Genomic DNA, 15,570 nt, shown 5'->3' with positions numbered 1-15,570 from the left:
CACCGGCGCTCACAGTAGCACCTCAGCCTTCTCTCCAAGCACAGTGTCGTCCATTTGATAGCGGCTGTGCTTGGTATTGCAGCTCAACCCTATTCACCTCAATGGGGCTGATCTGCACCTAGGCCACGTGACCCGATGATTGTGACGTCACTAGCCTAGGAAAAGCTGTGAAACGGGTGCGATGCTACTGCAAGCAACGGTGCCTTCTCAGACAACTGATCGGTGGGGTCCCGGGTGTCAGACCCCCACTGATCCGATACTGGTGACCTATGCAAAGGATAAATGATCAGTTAAAAAAATCTTGGAAAACCCCTTAAGGCTACTTTCACACTAGCGTTTCTATTTTCCGGTATTGAGATCCGTCATAGGGTCTCAATACCAGAAAAAAAAGCTTCCATTTTGTCCCCATTTTCAAAATGGAACTGAACAGAACAGAATGCTCCAAAATGGATTCCGTTCTCATACCGGAGAGCAAACCGCAGCATGCTTTCTGTCCTGGGATGCGGAGCAATGCAAGTCAATGGGGACGGATCCGTTTTCTCTGGCACAATCTGACACAATAGAAAATGGATCCATCCCCCATTGACTTTCACTGGAGTTCATGACGGATCCGTCTTGGCAATGTTAAAGATAATACAACCGGATCCGTTAATAACGGATGCAGATGGAGTCAGTAAGGGTACTTTCACACTTGCGGCAGAGGATTCCGGCAGGCAGTCCCGTCGCCGGAACTGCCTGCCGGATCCGTCAAAACGTATGCAACCTGATGGCATTTGTCAGACGGATCAGGATGACAAATGCATTGAAATGCCGGATCCGTCTCTCCGGTGTCATCCGGAAAAACGGATCCGGCATTTATTTTTTTTAAATTTTTTGCGGTCTGAGCATGCGCAGAGCGCAAAAACAGATCCGTTTTGCCAGAACACTCAGGGTCGGATCCGGCATTAAAGCATTTCAATGGGAAAAACTGCCGGATACGGCATTGCGGCAAGTGTTCCGGAATTTTGGACTCAGATAAAACCGCAGCATGCTGCGGTATTATCTCCGTCCTGAAAAGGCAAAAAGACTGAACTGAAGACATCCTGATGCATCCTGAACGGATTGCTCTCCATTCAGAATGCACTAGGATAAAAACAATCAGTTCTTTTCCGGTATTGAGCCCCTAGGACGGAACGCAATGCCGGAAAAGAATAACGCTAGTGTGAAAGTACCCTAATAACGTAAGCGTTTTTGCTAAACCCTGCCGGATCAGGCAAAAAACGCCAGTGTGAAAATAGCCTTAATCACAGGTATAAGCAGAAAATTTGAAACTCTGCCTATAAGTTATATTAAGACAGATAGTATCAGCCTGTCTGAATATGGGCCTGTAGAATGGGGACAACGTGGTACTGGTCCACTTTGGGTATTTGGTAAAAACCTGCACAGCGCTTCCCTTGTTCACAGGCAATATAACCTTGGCCAACAAGATAGGTAACTATCTTAACTGAACCCAATCCACCCAAGTGATGGATATCTACAAGAGGAAACAAGAGCCAAGCCCGCCCGATGCAGGATGTGGAACCGGCAAAAAGAGGAGATCTTCCCCCCATGAACACCCCCTACAGATATGACTTGCCTTTGATAAATCTCGTGGAACCGTGAAGGATCTTATATTTCCTGCCTGTGGCACATTAATATATACATAATCTGATCCTAGCTTGCATAACGAAGTGTCAGCGTCACGTCCCGGATAAATGAAAAGCGTCTCAGGTGTAATAGGATATCTGAGTAATTTGGGGTTGAACGTGTAAATCTACATGCCGTGAAATCAGGTGACAAGAGGAAGATGAAACGATGACTTGCCAGGAAAATGGAGACAGGCTTTCGGTGACAGTAGATAATGTACCAGTAGCAGCGATTTGGGGACAGATCCGTCCAGTCTCTGCATGTGCGCACTTGTTTGAATTACAGAATCCTGACAGAATTTATGCAAAAATGATGGGACCTCTGGGATTAAAATCTCATTATTTAGAAGCTAAAATAGCAACTTAAAATAACTGTTGATATGTTAGACGAACCCATCAAACAGTAAAAACAGATATATGTGTGTATGTAATAGATTAGGAAAGTCAGGAAACCAAACACATGCAGCGGCTGAAAATGAGATCCCTCCTGTTTAACACCTTGGATCAATATGATTGATAACTCATGCTATAACTAGCACGTAAGAGAACACTACATTATAGGGTTAATCCAGGCTATAGATATGAATGACCTATCCTCAGGTGAGGTTATCAATATCAGATTCGCAGGGTCCGGAGTCTGACTCCCGGGCCAGCACCCCACCGATCCGCTGTTTGAAAGTGCCGTGGCGTTTGAGCAAGCCCTACGTCCTCTTCAATGTTGAACTGCACATCATCTACGTTGTAGTGGCAGTGCAGTGTAATTACATCTGTTTGTCCCATTCAAGTGATTGGGAGAAGAAGCTGGAATTATGCTGCACCACACATGCTTGAGCCCCTATTCCTAGGAACCATATCCAATTCTCCTGTGAGACCAACACTTCAGGGAGATCTTCAGAATCCAGAACAGTGCTTTCAGAAAGACAAGACAGCAGAGTGATCAGCAAATTCACACCTTTACAGACAGTGCTGCTGGTGAGGGAGTGCGGCTCAGACACCCATCACCTAGCTAACAATCAGGCCAGACAAACATCAAGCCTGTAACACAGTGGACACCTATATCTGTAAGTGCCTCCAAGTGCCATTAAATTGCCATCTAACCAGCCACCATACCTCCTCATCTGGTGCAAGAATCTGCACTTTGTACTTTATACTGCTAGATGTGCCACAACCTATATTTTGCACTATGTAAAGAGAGACTATTATACTCTTACTTCTGGACTGATTCCTCAAACCACTTTTTCACTTTCCGAATCTCCAAGGAGCAATATACCATGATACAGCACCTTATCAGGGCCACTACAACTCCCATCGTCTGCACTGGTTCCTCAGGGGCTTGCTGCAACAGCGTGCAGAAAAACATTATAGAGTAGGTGAGACTCGCATGAGCACCGCAACCCTTTCAAACAGCTGATCAGCGGGGGTGCCGGTTGCTGGAAGTGAGGTGCAAAGACAAGAGAGTCGTACAAAAAGGTGGACACTGTTGTATTCACAGTCTTTATGGAGTTGAATAGTGCAAATCTTTCCCATATGTAAATGGAGGTACAGTTCTTGAATAGTTCCAAAGAAATCACAGCAGGCTGAATCAGGAGATTATCTCCAGGAGCTCCCAATACAGATGCACTCTTATATATAACAATACTTAACGTCCCAATCCAGCTGAGGGGTGCAAGCCCTGAAACAACGTCTACAATTCCCACTGCATGGTATAGAACAGGCATCCTCAAACTGCGGCCCTCCAGCTGTTGCAAAACTACAACTCACAGCATGCCCGAACAGCCTACAGGTATCATCCTACAGCAGGGCATTGTGGGAGTTGTAGTTTTACAACAGCTGGAGGGCCGCAGTTTGAGGATGCCTGGTATAGACCCTGAAAAGCAGCACTTCTAAGGTGCCACCATAACATGACTGGGGGTCGGAAGCCTTTAGACCCATATAAGGCCTGTGAAGTCCAGCAGCCTTAGATGAGCATTACCTTCACAGATTACACGCACCCCCTCTTTTCACAGTAGCTCAACCTTCTAAAAGATGCTGATCTACAATCATTCTCTGGAATGTTTCCTGGCTATCTCTGTTCCAAATGTGTCTGAGGCTGCTCCAGGACTGGAGATGCTGCTCACACTCCTGCTTAGCTCTCCCAACTTACTTAATAGAAAAGAGTCCAAGCCCAGTGACTCCACCTCTTCCAGGACACATTTTTTTAGGGACTGTAATTAAACCAGTGATTCAGACTGAAGTACATATATCAAATCCTATCACTAGCAGTGACTTAGTGAGTGTTTGCACTCCTGCTTAGCTCTCCGAACTTACTTCATAGAAAAGAGTCCAAGCCCAGTGGATAGACTCCACCTCTTCCAGGACACATTTTTTTAGGGACTGTAATTAAACCAGTGATTCAGACTGAAGTAATATATCAAATCCTATCACTAGCAGTGACTTAGTGAGTGTTTGCACCTGCACTCCAGAATTCTGCAAAAGTTGGGCTTTGCGACTTTTTGAGCTCACTTGTGCAAAAATGTTGCATTTTTACTCATTCCAGTTATGAAATGTAGGTGGAAAAATTTGGCGTCTTTAGTTATTGTAGGAAGGTATCTGGAATCATCATGGGTGGAAGGTATGTGTCACCAAGGTTCCTGGCCTCGGTGAAGTAAGAGCCGGTATTTTATGTGTCAGCAGCAACTATTGCTAATTGACACCTTGAGATTTAGCATGGCTGTCATAGCTGATCCGCGACGGCTCTTACTGGGAGTGGTGAAAGTGCTGGGTGGGTGACTACTCCCCATGTTCCAGGCCAGGTTTTGTCAGGCATAAAAACCAGCCAGCACTGCCAGGTGTGGTGGATTTACCTCCCTCTGACAGTGGAGCTCAGTAGTCTGTGTGCTGTGAACTCATGGTGGACCTGGTGGAACGCTACGAGGCCACCAAGAATCTCAAGGGGGGTTCTTTTGGGAGGAGGGCAGGCAAACTCCAGAACTCCCCACCCCAGGTCCACCAGTATGAGCCAATGAACCCCCTTCCCGGGAGGTTCCTCCAATGGGCCGGACCCAGTTAATCTGCTGGCAGTGTCAGGAACCTGGCCACACCAGGTCTGAGTGTCCTCATCGGGTTGAGCCCATGGACACTAATTGTGGTTACCGACAATCGCTATATGCTAGGAAACTGTGTGCCACAGGAAACCCGGAGACTCTAGGCCACTTGTGCCAGGTGGAAGTGGGAGACACTAAAGTGGAGGCGCTGCTGGACTCAGGGAGCTTGGTGAGCCTGATAAGGGCTACCCTGGTGCGGTCCGCTGAGTATACTGGCAGGAAAGTTGGGGTGATGTGCATTCATGGAGACTTGAAAGACAACCCCACCGTGCTGCTGTCTCTAACCATGGTGGCCGACAGGTGGACCCACGAAGTGGCAGTTGCCACAAATCTCCACTATGAACTCAGACTATGTGGATGTAGGGAAAGACTTTCCAGGTTTCCCTGCCCTATGGCTGGTTTTGAGAGTTAAGGATACCCCTGAGACAGGAATAAGGTGGAGATTGGCCTTGTTCAAGGGAACCTGAGGCCGAAGGGTCAGCAGTAGGGGTGACCGCCACTTCGGTGGAAGAGGGGGAGACAACCCCGCATAGGGTAATTGTGGGATACGTGGAGGAGTTGCTACCGGGTCCTGGGTTGGCAGACCTCAATGTCTCCGGGGAGAATTTCGGTACAGCCCAACGCCGAGACCCAACCGTATTCCGGGCCTGGAAGAATGTGGTAATACTTGATGGTGTACCCAAACAACCTGGGGCCGAGTTAATGTTTCCCCGTTTTGTGGTCCACCAGAATATGCTATATTGGGTAAACCAGCTGCGTGGTAAACTTGTTGAACAGTTGGTGGTTCCCGGGGTCTATCGAAAACATGTGTTAGAGTTAGCCCACCAACATGTTCTCGGGGGTCATCTGGGACTGCAGAAGACACAGGACTGGATACTACAACGGTTTTACTGGCCCAGAGTGTTTAAAGAGGTGGATGACTTTTGTAAGTCTTGCCCGACCTGCCAAACCACTAGCCCCCAGCACCTGTTCCACAGTCCCTTAGTGCCCCTCCCGATTATCGAGGTACCATTTAAGAGAATGGCTATGGATCTCGTAGGCCCAGTACCGAAGTCCACTAGGGGGCACCAACACATCTTGGTCACCCTGGACTACGCCACTCAGCACCCGGAGGCAGTGCCACTGCAACATACATCGGCCAAACTCATAGCAAAAGAGTTAATGGAGATGTTTTCCCGAGTGGGGATACCCAAAGAGGTTCTGACTGACCGGGGACTCCTTTTATGTCCAAGGTCATGCGGGAGCTCTGTAAGTTGCTGAATATCAAACGTTAAAAACTATGTTAAAGCGAGTAGTAGATAAGGATGGAAAGGACTGGGACCTCATTCTGCCCTATCTTATGTTCGCAGTGCGAGAAGTGCCCCAGGCCTCTACTGGGTTCTCGCCCTTCGAACTACTATATGGCAGGCATCCACATGGTCTGTTGGACATAGCCAAAGAGGCGTGGGAGCAACAACCCACACCATATAAAAATGTTGTTGAATACGTCACCCAGATGCAGGAACGTATGGAAACCGTGTTGCCACTTGTAAAGGAACATATGGAGGCAGCTCAGCGAGCTCAAAGTCGGGTGTAAAATCATCAGGCTCAGGTCCGGATCTTTAACCCGGGAGATCGGGTTTTGGTTCTGGTACCAACAGTGGACAGTAAGTTACTGGCTAGTTGGCAAGGACCCTACAAGGTACTCGGAAAGGTTGGAGAACTACAACAACACCAGCCAGGGCGGCGGAAGCCGAAGCAGGTGTACCATGTGAATTTACTCAAACCGTGGAAGGATAGGGAGACCAGTACTGACAATAGTACGCGGCCGAGTTTTCTAGGGGGAGAGGTTCCGGCCCCTAAGTCTGATGTAAGGGAAGCGGTTGCCACAGTGAAAATTGCTGACAGTCTCTCCTCTAAACAGATTCAGGAGGCCAGGGAGCTCGTCAGCAGGAACACATATGTGTTCTCAGACCTCCCTGGATGCATTTCCATAATCCAGCATGGCATTGTCACTGAGCCTCAGGCCAAAATCGGGTTGAAACCATACCGGGTACCCAAGGCTCAGCGACAGGCCATCTCTGAGGAAGTACAACTAATGCTGCAACTAGACATCATCGAGGAGTCTAGAAGTGAGCGGGACAGCCCTATAGTACTGATACCCAAACCGGACGGGATGTTGCAGTTTTGTAACGATTTTCGAAAATTAAACAAGGCAACTAAGTTCGACGCATATCACGTGCCCCGGGTATACCAGCTGATTGAGAGGTTAGGACAAGCCCGGTATTTTTCTGTTTTCGACCTCACCAAAGGGTACTGGCAGGTACCCTTAATGGAGGCTGCCAAAGAGAAAACGACCTTCATCACTCACACCGGAGGGGTTGTACCAGTATAAGGTGTTACCCTTTGGTCTGCATGGCGCCCCCACACTTTCCAAAGGCTAATGGACATGGGAAAGTCACCTGCCCAAAGTGCAGGCTGTAGTAGACTCCCTTCGAAAAGCTAGACTAACCGCTAACCCAAAAATGCATGATAGGGTTAGAGGAGACAAAATACCTGGGGTATGTCATTGAACGCGGAGTGATCAAACCCCAATTAAACAAAATAGAGGCTATAAGATATTGGCTCTGACCTGTCACCACTAAACAAGTAAAGTCGTTCCTAGGAATGATAAGCTATTACATGAGATTTGTTCCCCACTTTGCCACTATAGCCGCGCCCTTGACAAAGCTCTTGAAGGGACGAAAATCAGTGATGGTTCGCTGGGATGAGCGGGCGGAAGAGGCTTTTTCCACTTTGAAGTCGGCCCTGTGTGGGTCACCGGTTTTGGTCATGTCCGACTTCAATAGGGAGTTTGTGGTACAGACAGATGCCTTCGAAGTAGGCCTCGGTGCTGTACTCTCTCAGGAAGTCAACGGGGAGGAGCGTCCGGTTGTCTTTTTAAGCCACAAGCTCCCCTCAGCTGAAACCAGGTATAGTATAGTGGATAGAGAGTGCCTGGCTATCAAGTGGGCACTCGAGTCTCTCTGCTACTATTTGTTGGGGAGAAAGTTCCACTTGGTGACTGACCACTCCCCTCTCAAGTGTATGAGCCAGGCCAAAGAGCGAAATGCCCGAGTCACCAGGTGGTTCCTATCCTTACAGGACTTTAAGTTCTGCGTAGAACACAGGGCAGGCTGGTTGCAGGGAAACGTGGATGCCCTGTCCCGAGTATTCTGTATGGCAGGTGTTCACCCCCTCAGGATTGAACAAAGGGGGGGTATGTAAGAAGGTTCCTGGAATCATCATGGATCGAAGGTATGTGTCACCGAGGTTCCTGGCCTCGGTGAAGTAAGAGTCTGTATTTTATGTGTCAGCAGCAGCTATTGCTAATTGACATCTTGAGATTTAGCATGGCTGTCATAGCTGATCCAGGACGGCTCTTACTGGGAGTAGTCAAATTGCTGGGTGGGTAACTACTCCCCATGTTCCAGGCCGGGTTTTGCCAGGCATAAAAAACAGCCAGCAATGCCAGGTGGTGTGGATTTACCTCCCTCTGACAGTGGAGCTCAGGAGTCTGTGTGCTGTGAACTGAGGGCTGTGCTGGGATTTGAGGTGTGAGCCGGGCTGGAGGACTCAGGCCCCTCTAAAGGCGAACAGGCCGCCTATAGACTTGATGAGGCTGAACTGCTAACAGGGTATGAATTAACACCCAGGAGAAAAGGTGACTTTTATTGTTTATGGACTTTCCTTGTGTGTGAACAAACACCAAGCCACCTGCGTTTTGTGATACACCTTATCTGCATTTTGTTGTAAACCAATGTGTGAATAAACACCGCTGTTTGATTCAAGAACTGTGTACTATGCTTCTATACTGCATCCGCTAGTCCTACCTACCAGAGCAAATCCCGACACTATGTCAATGAGTTTCGCTCCAGATTTATCAAATGAGACTTTTTAAAGAGTCACAAAAATGGTCGCAATCTTACTCTAATAAAAGGGTGGAGTAGAAAGTGAAACAAAATCGCAGAAATATAGTGGCAAATATGGGGGAACTGCTCAAACCCCAAACACTGTAGCGTGTTTTTCATTGGGGGAGCAGCCCCACCGCATGTGGACCGCAGCAAACGACCATCCCCAGCAAAAAATGCGTACAATGGAGGAGTTATGCTGAGGTGAAAGTAAGACAACTGAAAGAGCCAGAGTCAGCAGATTTACCATACAACCTGATCCACTACAGGTCTGCCCTCTCTAACTAGTAGTAAATCTGGGCCAGTGTATCCGTTTTCCTGAAGTTTCCCTTTAATTGCCTTTCACATTAAAAATACGGGGCTCAAAAAGACAAGGAGCTACCATAATGCGATCCATGAGGGACAATGTCATCTCTGCAGGCATATCTGCCGTACTAACTACTTGAATTCCCCCAATGAAATAACAATGCTTGAGCATCTTTTCATATAATTCTATATAGTCCAATTTCTCTACTATTCCTACTAGAAGTTTATGAATACTTGGCCAGAAGTTTTCAGTGATGGTCCAGAGTATTACCAGCTGGAGGTGTGTCCCTGTAAAGTCCGCCACTGTCCAATCAGTGCTGCCAGTGACAAACTGTGCGAGGACAGTAATAGTAGGAATAATAAAGGAACGGCACAACACAGTTATAAGCAAAAAAAATCTCCACAATACTTTAATGGGGAATGCATGAGGAATACTACGTTACTATTGCCTAGTCTATTTTTACTTGGACACTGTATGGAATCGAGCAGCTGACTATACTATCCCATACAGCTGAAGTACTATACTAGCCCTTTTGAGGATAAAGAGAATGGGATATGTTTGACTGGAGGCAGGAGTTTTCCTAAGGCTCTGTTTACATTTGTATCATAGTTTCCAATTATAGCAGAAACCATCATGGCGTTCAGGGTTGCACTGGCTCATCAGAGTACCAGAGGATCCTCCGGTGGGCCCAAGCGCTGACAATACTGGATCCCCTAATAAAACAGGGCCCTTAAAGGCGTTGTACAGTGATTTATATTGATGACCTATCAGGATAGGTCATCAATATCCGATTGATGAGGGTCCAACACCAGGCACCCCGCGTCGATCAGCTGTTTGAAGAGGAGACGATGCCCCATGCGGACGCTGCTTTCTCTTCATCACACTGTACATCGTTTTGGAAGTGGAATGTAATGACGAGTACTCGCTCCATTCACTTGAATGGAGTGAGTACTTATAATAACACAGTGAAAATTGCTCCACAGGACACGACGCGTAGTGTAATGACCAGGAAGCCGCGCTCACATGGAGCACCGACTCCTCTTCAAACAGCTGATCAGCGGGGGAGTCGGACCCCCACAGATCAGATATTGATGACCTGCACAGCCCTTTTAAAGGCCTTGTGTACACAGAGGGTGGGCCCTGAGAATCATTTCCTCTGCTAGGCCCAAGGGACTTGGTGCCCCATGGACTCCATTGAGAATGGGTTTTGTCACGGGGCCCTGACACTTCACAGGAAGAATTGGACTGACGAGGCTGCAAACAGCCGTCATTAAGAAATTGCCCGATTACATAAAATTGTTTTTGGCTTGGGTTTAAATAATGTATTTATGGCGTGCGGTGTGAGACAATCTATAGAAACTCATTCAGATGTATAATGTCATTAACCTGAAAATGAGTGGTAAGAAAAGAGCGGTTATTTCTGCCCCGGGTGCGTGTTTGGGAATAGCTTGGCCCCCCACCGCCCCTCAGAGTTGGAATGCTTGCTTCCTGGCCTCTCCTAGGCCTGGCTGACCTGCTTCTGTTCATTTAGAGGCAATTAGATCAATCTTGTTCCAGCTCTGTTAAAAACCCGGGCCCTGTGAGTGTGTCCATACTGACAGGTCCATGACAGGCAGGGAAGATTGATTATAGGGAGGACTTCAACTTTACCAGAAAGGAAAATACAGCCAATATATGCATTTATTGTTCAGGGCAGGCGGGTGAATGGGCTGAGATGTGTCCCGGAGGTAGCTGGACCATGTTTCCTGCATCCCAAAGAAATCCAGAATTAACACCCTTGTTTTCAGAAAAAGCGGACGTTTGTCTTCAGTGGTCTGAGAAAGCAGCCAGCTCTGAAGTACAATAATGAATAACGGCCGGGTTAATGCTCCTCAGAATGAACATTTGCCTTGTAATGGGGTTAGCTCTTTTCCCCACTGCAGATGCCATGTTACGTTTGATCACACATTTAATACACTCTAATTATGTGAACATTTAAATTAGACATAGATTTTTTTGAAATCTCATCCATTTTGCTTCCATACAAACATAGCTCTGCTCCAGTACAATACTTATCAGACAGTCTGAGGAGCGGTGCAGCCATCTTGGATGAGAAGAGGAGCCTGAGGGTCGTTCTGAAGGATTATTTCTCTGCATCGTCATAAATTTCCATGTGGTCACAGTCCGCTTTTTTTACAGTAGTAGAATCCTATACAGTCTAACCGACGTATCTTAAAGGGGTTTTGTCACTTCAGCAAATTACATTTATCATGTAGAGAAAGTTAATACAAGGCACTTACTAATGTATTGTGATTGTCCATATTGCCTCCTTTTCTGGCTGGATCCATTTTTCCATCACATTGTACACTGCTCGTTTCCATGGTTACGACCACCCTGCAATCCAGCAGTGGTGGCCGTGCTTGCGCACTACAGGAAAAAGTCCCGGCCTCTCTGGCGGCTGACACTTGTGGAGCGCACATAGCAAGGTGTTTTTTTCCTATAGTGTGCAAGCACGAACACAGCTGCTGGATTGCAGGGCGGTCATAACCATGGAAACGAAAAAAAATAAATAAAGCCAGTCAGTGAAGGAGGCAATATGGACAATCACAATACATTAGTCACAGCCTTGTATAACCTTTCTCTACATAATAAATGCTATTTGCCGAAGTGACAAAAACCCCTTTAAGGGGGCTGTCCAAACTTGAAGTCGACAATCCCTACCATCCAGACATGTGCCCCATAACATAAAAAGTAGGCTCACCTGCCTGCAGTCCCAACCCTGCTCCATTTAGTCCTTGCAGAACCAGGGAGAAGCTGGGTCCAGTGACTGCTGCAGCCAATTACAGGCCTCAGCGGTCATGGGACCTAGCGTGGGAAATGGAGTAGTGGCAAGACTGTGGGCAAAAGGGTCTTCATTTTCTGTTTAGGGTCACAGGTCCGGATAATAGGGGACGTCGGCTGTAAGCCCTTCACAAGCCTGCAGAATATATGAATAATAATAATGAAATTGTGGTTTCATGTGGTGCACATACATGTCTATATCCGTCCTCATATTCTCTCTCTGAATCCTTATGTACAATCTTCCTATGGAAAGCCTAGACAACACCATCTTTACCCTTGTGTGACACGTCTTAGAGGAGGTGATACATATCTAAACGCCCTTCCTTACGCCCAGCCGGCGATGATACGCTTGGCGTTTGATTACTGGGCGCATTTTTCCTGCTCTCTTTCTGTTCATAAGAGAAAGGGTATAGGAGAGGAAAAAAATGCTTCTTCTGGAAGGTTCTGGGAAGATTATTACAGGCCCTCACAAAGCAGTTAATGAAAGGAAGCATAAAACTGTCAGGCCGGGAGGTGATAAATGGGCTTGTGAAGCTGATGTCCGTGCAAAGGAGCAAAGGTATTCAAACAGAGGAGCAATTTGTTCTGAGTGATGTCTCCTCTTCAAAGCTGCGGGTTTAACAGCCTGCTGTTATGTGCCATCTTACCCCTCATCATCTCACAAAACTTCTGGAGAATATGGCCGAGGTTTAACCCCTCAAGCCAGATACCAAGAAGCACCAAACCACATTCATTCATCTCTGAGAAGCTCCTCAGCCTCAGGCCAGGTCCCATCACCAGGCACCGATTTACAAGCTGTGCTGTACATTTGTGCCGTCCACTGATATTACAGATAATTGTACTTTTATGTTGAATACCAAGAACAGCTATTCTAACAACAGACGCCTGAGACGCCCCATAATAACTTAAGTAGTCTCAGAAATTGACCATTTACCGTCCTGCATACTAAGTTTGTGCTAAGACAGTCTTCTGGCCTGGAGTCAGCATATCATGTTTTCAGTCTGCTGTGCCTTCCTACCCGAAGGGCCATCACCAAAAAAGTATATTGAGTGGTACGTTTTATACAATGGTACCCTAGGGGTGACAGCTTGACATCCAATACAAGTCCTGGTGACCCTAGTGCGTCCTCCAGAAGTTCTGCAGACATGGAGATGACTAGTGCACAGGAGCGTAACTACCCTAGCGGCAGACCATGCGACTGCTATGGGGCCCGGGGCAAGAAGGGGGCCCAGTTGGGATCATCTCCTCTTCTACTGGAGGTGAAAACTTGGTCAGGACTCTACCCTCTAAAGGAACAAGCAAAGAAGAAGTGGAAAAATGGCCCAAGGGTCATTGAAAAGGGTTTAGGCAGAAACCCTTCTGTCCTGTGTGGGGGGCCTGGTTTGATCCTTGCTGTGGGGCCCTTACTTCTCTATGTACTCCACTGCTAGTGCACCTCAAAAGAACACTCAGATCCCAACTTCCCGGACTGCTGCCATTATGACTCTGGAGTGGCAGGACATTTCACATTTGGATGAAGTTGTCCTTTAAAGGGAGTGCGTCACCAGAAAATGCACTGTTAAGTCCATGTAGGGCTGACTCAGCTGAATGTAATCAAATATATCTCTTAGCAATCTGTTGCTTCATTCTGGAGAAAAAGTGCTTTAATCCATATGCAAAATTCACGGTTAAGTGCACTGAAGGCAGGACCAAACCACTCTGTGCACCCTTGCTCCTTCTGCTTCCTCTGCCAGGCTCTCGATCCCCTTCTTCACTGGCAAAGATAGGTTCCTGCCAAGTCACCTTACCTGGCTCTGTCAATCAAGAAGGAAGAGGAGCTAGCAGGGGGAGCAGGAGCAGTGGCTTGGGCCCACCCTCATTGCCTTAACTGCTCATTTGCATAAAAGTCATTTGTCTCCAGAATGAAGCAGTGGATCGCTAAGTGAAAGGTACCATTGCATTCTGAGCTGACCCTACAAGACACTGCCTGGTTTACCAGTAAAATTCCTGGTGATAGGCTCCCTTTAAAAGGTGTCGGTCCCCAGATCTGAATTCTTTTGCAATTGCATATAATTAAAAATTTATTATAGCCACTGAGTTATTCAATAAAATGTATCTGTATAGCGCCACCTGCTGTTTCTTCTTTTTCTTATTTCTTTGTCCTGCTCACTTAGATGGCCGCACATGCTCAGTTTCATCCTTCAACTGTCTCCTGAGCTGTGATAGGGAGAGCATGGACACGCCCCCTTAGCTGTGCTAGGGACAGCATGGACACGCCCCCTTAGCTGTGATAGGGAGAGCATAGACATGCCCCCTTAGCTGTGATAGGGAGAGCATAGACATGCCCCCTTAGCTGTGATAGGGAGAGCATGGACACGCCCCCTTAGCTGTGATAGGGAGAGCATGGACACGCCCCCTTAGCTGTGATAGGGAGAGCTGAGAGACGCTCTCTGAGCTGCAGAAGAAAAGACACTCCCCTTCAGCTGTCAACTTGATCTAAGTCTAGCAGAGCAATGAATGGGGAGATCTCTGGATCCATGCGAGGTACAGGGCTGGTAATGGCTTTGTTAGAAAGAGATTGTCATGTACTATATGATGTATGATCTTCATTTTTTACATTACTCATGGCATAGCTCCAGTGAGCATCCTTACATATGGTACACTGTAGCAAAGGCACAACTTAAAAATGGTCTTATATCACAGCATCATCCATTCTCAATCCGAATTTTATAAAACAAACGTCTTGCAGTCCTTTGTATCCTGCCACCGTATACCATTTTCTCACAAGGCGGCAATTCCTGAAAGCAATCGCTCTCGCCTCCTGCCATTGCCTTTATTTTTTTTTATTCTTCTTAGCATCAGTTTTTGAAATTTGACCTTTTGCAAAAAAAGATTTTCGGAATCGTTTCATTCGCCTATACATTCCTACCCTGAGCAGTGGAGATTAATGTAATAACTTCATCAAACTGTCACCTAGTGAAAGGCGTTGGATTTTGGAGAGCGCGGGTGTGCAGCTGTCTCTCTCTTTCCTAAGTGTGTCCAGACCTGGCCCTTAAATCAGCATGCCTGCAGTGTTTACGCAGCAATGGACGCGCTGTATACAATTAATGTATACATGTCATAGGACTCAGCCAGCTCTCACCCAGAATTTACAGCCTGTATATTATTAGCACGGTTGCTGTTACAGCAGCTCCTGGCTAAAATTCCGGTGAATTATGTCCCTTACTAACAAATGCGCTGGGATTGAACACGCCGCGCTGCTATGTCCTGACATGTAACAATAAAAGGAATTGTTTAGAAATGAAGCGCAATAAACGAAAAGTCCAATCCATATTGGAAATATAAACTGACAGCCATATTTATGAGCTCGCAACGTGCAGCAGGCCTGGGTCAATGACACAGCGCTGAAGAGCATTTCCCCCGGAAATAAAATAACGCCCTTCAGCCGTCCTCTCCTGTCGTGAGGTTCCATACAAATGTCTTACTGGATCCAGTCGGGGAAGACCTTGTAGTCTGGTCAGGAGAACATCTGAGAGACTGTCTCAATGCAAACTGTCACAGTACGCCCACTTACCATGTGCCATCTACAAGACTGGTGGCTTCTATGGTGGCATCTGAGCCTGTGGTAGGTGCTGGCACTACAGCCCCAGAATGGGATTCTACAGAGGGGGGAACATTGGGACTGGTGCTTCTTACGCCAATCTTCACACACACCTCTCCGGTGTACAATGCAGAAGTAAGGAGCTGGCGTAGATTTCAGGTGTCGTATGCGCCAGTTTTCTAGTACA

This window comes from Bufo bufo, chromosome 1, assembly GCF_905171765.1.
Source record: "Bufo bufo chromosome 1, aBufBuf1.1, whole genome shotgun sequence".
Taxonomy (NCBI): domain Eukaryota; kingdom Metazoa; phylum Chordata; class Amphibia; order Anura; family Bufonidae; genus Bufo; species Bufo bufo.
The sequence above is the reverse complement of the archived record's forward strand: the minus strand, read 5'-3'. Positions refer to the sequence as shown.